Raw genomic sequence first — 10,061 nt, forward strand, 5'->3', positions numbered from 1 at the left:
CAGTGTAAGACAACTTATCCCCTATCCAAAGGATAGGGGATAAGTGTCTGATCGCAGGGGGTCTGACCGTTGGGACCCCGTGATCTCTTGCCTGTTGCCAAGCTCTCTTCATGCACGGAGCTATTCCTGCTCCATGCAAGGAGACTGTTGACCCCCTCACAAGGTGGTGGTCAACACAACCCTCCATGTATCTCTATGAGAGAGGAGGTGATACATAAAAGGTGTATCTCCGGCTCCCCCATAGAGATTCATGAAGGGGCGTGTCGACCTCTGCTTCGTGCAGGGGTCGATTTAGCGTTGTGCATCCTTTGGATAGGGGATAAGATGTCTAGGGGCGGAGTACTCCTTTAAGTAGAAAAAAGAATAAAACATAGAGAGGTGAAAACTATTAATGTCTAGAGGATTTGTACACATAGGCTGGCATTTATCATTGTAGGTGTAAGTGAAGCATTTTTCTACACCTTTTTTTTGTGTGTGCTGGTAATGTGTAGCAGAACCTAATTTATTAAATGGTTGCGGAGCATTTGATAAATTTTGTGCAGGTCACATTTTCTGAAATTTCTCTCTTCACATACACCAAAAAGCTAAGCTAAGTCTGGGCTGGTGTCATTTTAGAGACTTTTCAGTGGCTTTGCGCCTTTTTTGCACCTTTTTACAAAAAGTCACAGTTCATAAAACCCTTCCATATCATGTGTATTGCCAAAATCTGTGGATTGCAACTCAAAATCAGCAGAAATGTGTAAACAAAAAGGAGCAAAAAAGGTGCAAATAAACCCTACTTTCGCCTTTTTTTGCACCTTATCTAGACACAAAAAACAGTCTAAAGACAATGATAAATTTTGGTCATAAAGATTTCTTCCACTAATAATCAAACAAAGATAGAAAAGAATGTAAAAGAAGAATTACATTGGTACTCACCTACTGTAAAACATAACTTTTATTGTTTTGTTAAAACTGCCCGCCTGAGGGGTAGAATAGACAACTTCAGCTCTGACTGAAGTTCTCTATTCTACCCTGCTGGTAGGCAGTTTTATTGAAATAACCAAGGTTATGTTTTACAGTAGGTGAGTACCAATGTAATTCTTCTTATGTGCTTTTTCTTTGTGAAGCTGTTTTCATATTGTGCTCCCCTATCTATGTTTTATTGCGTCTTTGAGACATACCTCTCCACTTGATTTTTGTGCTGAGGTCTATACATTATATACAAAAAAATATACCTGGGTGCAAAAGGAGACCACTAATAATAGTCATTTGTCTGGAAAAAAAAAAAAAGCTAGTGGCCATAAAATATTGCACACCATCCACAAAAATAATAATGTACAATAAAAGTTTATTATGCATAAAATATCACAAAGACCCAAGAAAAAACATCTACAATTAAAACATTATATTCCCTAACTCATGTGTCATTTCTGTTTTTAAATGGTTTTAATTGTAGATGTTTTCTCTTGGGTCTTTGTGATATTTTGTGCATAATAAACATTTATTGTACATTATTATTTTTGTGGATGGTCTGCAATATTTCATGGTCACTAGCTTTTTTCTTTTTCCAGACAAGAGGTCTATACATTGGCAGTGGGGCCACCTGTGTATTCCTTAGTGCCGAAAGATATTAAAGGGGCACTCCACCCCTGGACATCTTATCCCCTATCCAAAGGAGGGGATAGGGGATAAGATGTCTGATCGCTGGTGGACCAGCCGCTGGGACCCGCCGCGATCTCTTCGCGGCACTCTGACATTCTGAATGCTGGGTTCGGGAAGCCGTGAGGGAGGTGTAGGGGATAAAATGTCCAGGGGCCGAGTACCCCTTTAAAGGAATTTTCTCTTTTATTTTGATTGTCTATCCTTTGGATAAACCATTAATATCAGATAAGTAGGGTTCTGCCCCCAGCACCCTGGCCAATCAGCTGATTAAAGGTTCTGTGGCCTTAACATTTCCTAACAGGCAGAGCTATGTACATTTGGGGGTGGCTTTACCTGCTATTGCAACTTATCCCATTCATTTTAGTATGATGAGTTGCAATACGAGGTGCAGTCACTACTAAAGCTGTGTTTTTTAGGAAAGTAAGTAGACACAACTCAATTAGCTGATAGGAGAGGGTGTCCCCCATCGATTGGATACCGACAGCCTTTCGTAGAATAGGCCATCGATATAAAATTCCTGGAATCCTCTTTAACTTTCTAAAGCAAGCATGGAAGGTAAAGGTTTCAAGGCAACTTTTAAATGGAATGTATCACCTAGATTTTTTAACTGATTAAAGCAAGATACTGAAAAATGTTATTTTTCTAATCAATTACTATTTTCTGATAATTTTTTTCTACAATATGTTTAAGGGCTGCCATCTTGCCACAGCTATTTTCACAGCATTTAGAAATGTGACTTACAGTAGGATTCAAGGACATGGACAATAATAGACAGGAGCTAACCAATTCACATGAATGGAAAACGTTACAGGGATTACTCTGCGACCCCTTGCTGTGGTTATTCCCAGGGGGAGGCTGGTCTGATCACATGACCCAGTTACAGTAATGAAATCTGTTTAACATAAAAAACTTGATTTAAGCAATAGGTCACTTTTGATGACATTTTCCCTTTAAAGGGTAGCTCCCACCATCATGATTTTTTTTTTCTGTCCCTGCCTATTGCCCTTCTATCCCTAACACCCTCCCTGCCTTTATTTATTTTTTTTACTATTTTTAAAATGGCATTTAGTCTGCCTGGTAGTATGCTCACTACCAGGCAGACTTCCCCAGCAGGCACCACGTCACTGATGCCTGCTGGGGGGGACTTCCGCCCTTAGTTCTCCCAACAGGGTGCCTCCAGCTTTTTCACCACTACAACTCCCAGCATGCCCTGACATCTATTGGCTGTCAGGGCATGCTGGGAGTTGTAGTGGTAAAACAACTGGAGGCACCCAGGACAGGAGTTTCATGGGGGAAGGAGTGAGCCAGGAGCCGATGCGGGAGGGATGGATGCGGGAGAGACTCTTCCTGCCGCTCGGTAAGTAAACCCAAACAACCCCCATCCCCCCCCCCGTACCTTGCAGCAGCGCCCCCCATCCTCCCCCGTACCTTGCAGCAGCGCCCCCCATCCCGCTCGTACCTTGCAGCAGCGCCCCCCATCCCCCGCACCTTGCAGCAGCGCCCCCCATCCCCCTGCACCTTGCAGCAGCGCCCCCCATCCCCCCCGTACCTTAGAGCAGCACCTTGCTGTAGCAGCCAACCCCCCGCGCCGCCTGCACCTTGCAGCAGGGCCGTCAGCCGATGCGGAGCCCTGGCTGTTACTGCGCCTGCGCAAAATTTCGACTGATGCCCTGCCGGAATCAGTCCGAATTTTGCCGTGACGTCACTCCGCACTGCATTCGGCCACTAGGAGGGCGCCCCCTAGTGGCCGAATTTCAAATTGCTTTTAAAATGTTTTAAAAGCATTTTTTTTAATAAAAGTATATTAGAGATATGTTGTAGTACTTGAGTACTACAACATATCAAAAATTATTTTTCATGACAGTGCCCATTTAAGTAACAGAAAGAATAAAGGCATTGCATTACTTGATCGTATATATATTTTATAATTCAGCATGTTCAATGATGAATGGGCATCTAGATCTGATGTGTTTATTAATATCAGACTCAACAAGCATTGGCATATTCCTTTTCTAACGTTGCATAAAGAAGTAAGAAAGAAATTCCAGAAGTAAGTAGTATTTTACATCATTTTGCAGTCTTGGATATCTGATTCTAAATGGACTGCACAGTTTCCTATTTGGTTGGTAGTCTGTACTTTTTTCTGAAATATCAGATGAGTGGGAACTTCATTTCAGAAAGGGGTGTAAATCAGGCTCATGGGGCAGTAAATATGAGGCTGAAGGGGCACGAATCAGACTCACACCTAACATGGCCTATCACTAGCTTTCACACCTTTTAGAAATGAAGTCCAATCTGACAATTCAATGAAAAGTATAGGTAGTATTGCAAAAAAGTAAAAACACTAATTAAATCAAGGCACCTGAGACTACAAAATGATATACAAAAAATCATTTATTTTCGACTGACCATAGCGATTTTATCTGTAAACAAAATTGGTGAGGTTTTTGAGTACAATTACATTACTGTACTATACAGTTCTCTCCATTTCTCCATTAATCTGATCACTTCCCTCTCTGAAAACCTAAATATATATAATATATATATATATATACATATATATATATATATATATATATATATATATATATATATATAATTTCCTGAATTGCTATTTTCTTGTCCCTCCTCCTTCCAAAAAAATAGACATAAAAGCTATGAAAATGTTGAATGTGACAATTTGTGTAGTCATAATTGTCCAAGATAGGCTGGTCCCTAAGGGATTATAAACTGCTGTGTCTGGCAGCTATGACCTCTAGGGCTATATAGCTACAGAGATGATCCATCGTTTTTTTCACTGATGTCCAAGACACATGGGTTGCCCAATTGGTTCCCTAAATAATCTGTAACCACCATTAAAAATTCATGTGTTTAGAATTCATGTGGCTCAGAGGAGAACCTTTTCCTTTTGGTTAAAGTGGTTATTATTAAAATACTGGTTTATGAAAAAATAAAAGCTTTCCAGTCAGATAGGATGGAACTGTACAAAAATATGGAGGCCTTAAAGAGAATCTGTCACTAGGTGTATGCAACTAGGAGTGTCACACTGAACAGAATGATGCATTACTTACGTTGTTCTTGGAAGCTGTTCTCCTGATCTATAGGAGGACTAGCAATGTGCCATGGCACTCCTTCCACACGCTGAATGATAGCTCTCTGCTTATACACAGTATAGGTAGAAAGCAGCCAATCAGAGGCCAGTGGGCAGCAGGAATGGGTCCTCACGAATATCAAAGGCTACTGAAAAGGGCAGCATCCCCTGCACTCACTAGATGTTGTCATCTTTGCACTCTTTGTTTTATGTGATTTATGTGATTTTTCATAGTACTCCTTATGTGCTGCCGATGCCCTTGCCTGCCATATACACACGATAAATCAAGGAAAAAAAGGCAGAGCTCCTCATGGGGCAGTAACGTTTTACCAATAGGAAGAGAAAGGTGAATGTAGATCTCACAATATTTCAGTGATCCTCTCACCTGATATGGTTGTGTAAAAGACACAACTACACAAGTGCATATAAGAAGTGGTGCTGCCTTCCGGTGTCGGCTCCAGATACAATCCAGCTGATGCAGCTGATGGTATATAGTGCGTGCAGTAGGGGAAAAGCCCGGCCAATGGCGCAATCCACGGATGAAACCAAGATGGAGATGGTAGTAAATGTTGAAAGTACTTTATTAGCCAGACACATTGTGTTTCGGGGCCTTGGATCCCCTTCTTCAGGTATAATGGCATCATGATGCCATTTAACCTGAAGAAGGGGATCCATGGCCCTGAAACGTGTTGTGTCTGGCTAATAAAGTACTTTCAACGTGTACTACCATCTCCATCGTGGTTTCGTCCGTGGATTGCACCATTGGCCCGGGCTTTTCCTCTACTGCACGCACTATATACACACATGAAACTGGCAAGCAACCTTTGGTTTGTCCTCTGCATATGCCTCACCCCCCCCCCCCCCCACTGTAGATAGCTTGCCACTTTTTAATAGATCCCCTGTAGGCAGCCTCCCCCTGTAAGTAGTTTGCTCCCAATATATGGGACCCCAGTGTAGAATGGTTGCCCACTGTAAATGTGACCCACCCTGTAGGTAGCTTGCCCCCTTCCTATGGGACCCCCCTATAAGTAGCCTCCCCCTGTAGGTAGTTTGCCCCCTATATATGGGACCCCCCTTTTAGGTAGTTTGCCCCTGTAGCAAGCCTGCCCTTTGTATGGAGGACTTTGAAAATGTAAAAAAAAATAACCCCACATACTCACCACAACACCCACATAGTCACTGTGGTCTCCTCCTATTCTAGTCTGTAAACAGTTCTTTCTGCAGCATATACAGGCCAGCAGTGCCTCCACTTTCAGGACACCTACAAAGACATCATCCACTGTTCATGTTCATGAAGGATACATGCTCCTGGCCTCTATTGGTCCGAAAGTAGCGCCACTAGAGGCAGGTAGCCCTAGAGATTTAAAGGGGTACTCTGTTGGAAAACATGTTTTTCTTTAAATCAACTGATGCCAGAAAGTTAAACAGATTTGTAAATTATCTCTGTTTATAAATCTTAACCCTTCCAGTACTTATCAGCTGCTATATGTCCACAGGAAGTTCATTTCTTTTTGAATTTCCTCTCTGTCTGACCACAGTGCTCTCTGATGACACCTCTGTTCATTTTAGGACCTGTCCAGGGTAGGAGCCAATCCCCATAGCAAACCTGAATTCACACCGGTGATCCGCGGCGATTCTGGTCATACGGGTCACGTGTGACCCAATGACCCGGAATTAGAAGGGGATCGGCGGTGTACTATATACTGCCAATTACCTCCTGTTGCTCTTGGGGAGGTGGCGATCCCGTCATCTCCCTAGGAGCACTGCTATTGGTCAGACGACCAATAGCAGCCGGCAGAGGAGGGGTTAACGTCCCCTTCTCTCAGTTCTGCTAGCCCACCGAAGTCAGTCAGCGGGCATAGCTGAGAGAAGGAGCCAGGGACCCTCCCCCCCCCTGTGAAGATCTGTGCCCCTCAGGGCTGAAGAAGTGGCCTGCTGCCACTGTTAGTGCAGGGTGAGTTTTCTTTGGAGGGACAGGTAGGAATGTAAAAAAAAAAAAAAATGTATGAAAAAAAATTTTCTTCCTCCCCCTGACCCTCTAATGCAGCATGACCCTGGCCCTATTAGGGTTTCAGGGTGCTGCGATTTGCCACCCTTTTTTTTTTGGCTGCCACCGACACACCGTTATATAAAGTTTGCACCAAGCACACAAACATACACGCTTCCCAGCCCCCCCGCATACATTTTTTTAAGACACCTAAGCCCATGGGTGAGTCTCGTGCCCTTACCCATGAAAACCTGTTAATGGTCAGGTATAAGAATAAGAGAGATGTCCTTATGCTGACCACAATTCGTGGTAACGGCAGCTTACCTGTCCCTGTGTGAGGTACCACAACAACGGTCCTCAAGCCTGATTGTATTCTGGACTCAACAAAAATTGGCGGAAGTGCCTAAAACTAAATTTTATTAATATACATTAAAATATCACCAATTCAGAAAGTGAATCCCAAAGATACAAAGATAAAGGTAAAGTAGGGTATATACCTAAATATTCCATGAAAAATCGGCAGAAAAATGCTATCTAACGCACACAGGAATATGGCATGCCACGCATATCGTTTTATGCATGCCCTCAATACAATTTCATATACTCTGAAAGAAGGAAAAAATGCTCGCCCCTTGGCAAAATATTATACACCAGTTCCCAATGTACGTTTCTATCCCTTGATGCTATCAAATTATTCACCAGGGACTTCCTCAGGGGTTGGTACCAGATTGCACATCTATAGATTGAAATAGATATGCACAGGCTTTACAAGATAATCACAAGGGGTAAATGCCCATCTTACTGATCATATATTATCCTAAATAGAGTATCAACTACATCTCAGCAAGACAAACAGACATCCACTGTCTGTGTATATATGCTTGAAAGTGAGTATTCCATGTGAAATATGAATATATTAAAAAGAGGGATATCCCCCGGTCACACTGTAATAGGCATCACTCATGAACCATTCATCATATTTCAAGCATGTTCGAGGTACACACCATGTAAGGGGGATAAACGTGTCGCCTGGATCGTCTATTGTTTGAACGAGACCTGTAGTGGCCGGTCTGCGAGCCTGTTCACTCGCGTGGCGCACCTCTGGACTACAATCAGTATATGGGGGAGTGGATCTCTCTGACCAAGTCCTCAAGCCATACATGGCCATGCGGAAAACACGGGTATGGTACAAAAAAACGGTCTACTTGGTACTGGTTGCCATGTACAACTCTTTTGTACTGTCCCAGTACGCTGGCAACACAGGGACATACCTCCAGTTCCAAGAAGATGTCCTGAGGGTCTTGATTTTTGGCAACTGGGAAAGAGCAGGCCGGAGTTCCCAAGGGACTGGAAATAAAGGTGCCAGGATCATCCCAGGCCCACACTTTCAAGGTGAGGTCCCTCACTTCAAAGAAGGGATGATCCCAGAAAAACTGCAGAGTGTGTCACAAGAGGGGGATACTGAAGGACACCACCACTCAGTGGGACACTTGCCCCGATCATCCGGGCCCCTGCATTAAAAACTGCTTTCGGGAGTATCACACTTCCATGCAGTACTAAATTTTCCATTTTCATTTTCATTTCCTATAATTTGACTCCAATGTACCAAGTCCAGAGTACGTTCCAAATTTTTACCCCATAAACCACTAAGTTGCCTAAAAAACTCTGTGGGTATTTTTTTTTACAAAAATGGGTCATGGGTCGCTGAGTCACAAGCTTCGGGGACGTCTTTATGTTGCCTCAAATGTGCAGCGCTCTCTCTCCACCTGAGCAGGGTGCGCATTTGAGGCAATAGGTTATCACAATCCCCGAATGATGATTCAGAGCATAGGGTTTGGGGCAGCCATATTTTTTTTTAACTTATCATTCTGGGAACATAATTGGCATATTAGTAGGAAAATGTAAAAATTAAAAAATTTTTTTTTTGCTATCTTAGAAATAGTGTTGCATGCGAATATTCGCAATTCAAATTTTATTCACGAATATCGCATATTCGCGAATTTGCGAATATGCACGAATATAGCACTATATATTGGAAATTACGAATATTAGCTTTTTTTTTTTTTCACAGTACACATCACAGTGATCATCCTTCTCTGCTTCCAGCTTGTGTGGTCTAAAGAGGGCTCTAATACTACTGTGTGAGACCACTGGGCGAATATTCGCATATGCTTGCTATAAAGTTCATAAATTTTCACATATGCCAAAAAAAAAAAACGAGAATATTACGAATATGCGAATTTAGTGGATATATTACGAATATTTGTCCATATATTCGCAAAATATCACAAATTCGAATATAGCCTATGTCGCTCAACACTACTTAGAAATGGCTTTATGTCTGCCTGGTAGTGTGCTCACTTACCAGGCAGACTTCCCCAGCAGGCGCGACGCCACTGATTCCTGCTGGGGGGGGGAGGGGACGGGGGGCGACTTCCGCCCTTATCTCATCTATACAGGGGGCCTCCAGCTGTTTCACCACTACGACTCCCAGCTTGCCCTGACATCTATTGGCTCTCAGGGCATGCTGGGAGTTGCAGTGGTGAAACAACTGAAAAAACTGGAGGCACCCTTTGTTGAAAACAATAACTTTGTTAGGGCCATGGCCGTGGCACTACCCCGAACCCCGCTATTGCCCCCCTGTTGAGAACAATAGTTTTGTTAGGGCCGCGGCACTACCCTGAACCCCGCTGTCACGATGCCGGCTGGCAGGTAGTGGATCCTCTGTGCCAGAGAGGGATTGGCGTGGACCGTGCTAGAGGATCGGTTCTAAGTCACTACTGGTTTTCACCAGAGCCCGCCGCAAAGCGGGATGGTCTTGCTGCGGCGGTAGTGACCAGGTCGTATCCCCTAGCAACGGCTCAACCTCTCTGGCTGCTGAAGATAGGCGCGGTACAAGGGAGTAGACAGAAGCAAGGTCGGACGTAGCAGAAGGTCGGGGCAGGCAGCAAGGATCGTAGTCAGGGGCAACGGCAGGAGGTCTGGAACACAGGCTAGGAACACACAAGGAAACGCTTTCACTGGCACTAAGGCAACAAGATCCGGCGAGGGAGTGAAGGGGAAGTGAGGAGATATAGGGAAGTGCACAGGTGTAAACACTAATTGGAACCACTGCGCCAATCAGCGGCGCAGTGGCCCTTTAAATCGCAAAGACCCGGCGCGCGCGCGCCCTAGGGAGCGGGGCCGCGCGCGCCGGGACAGAACTGACGGAGAGCGAGTCAGGTACGGGAGCCGGGGTGCGCATCGCGAGCGGGCGCTACCCGCATCGCGAATCGCATCCCGGCCAGAGGCGGTATCGCAGCGCCCCGGGTCCGTGGAACCGACCGGAGCGCTGCCGTG

General features: G+C 44.3%; 1 long non-coding RNA gene across 1 annotated transcript in view; it reads left to right on the forward strand.

The window, feature by feature from the left end:
• Positions 1-2,415, forward strand: part of LOC130358613 (uncharacterized) — a 33,010-nt gene extending 30,595 nt beyond the window's left edge. The window contains exon 4 of the long non-coding RNA XR_008889588.1: positions 2,335-2,415. This is a non-coding gene — a long non-coding RNA (uncharacterized LOC130358613). The remainder of the gene's footprint in view (positions 1-2,334) is intronic.
• Positions 2,416-10,061: the final 7,646 nt, after the last annotated feature.

This window comes from Hyla sarda, chromosome 2 (assembly GCF_029499605.1).
Source record: "Hyla sarda isolate aHylSar1 chromosome 2, aHylSar1.hap1, whole genome shotgun sequence".
NCBI lineage: Eukaryota > Metazoa > Chordata > Amphibia > Anura > Hylidae > Hyla > Hyla sarda.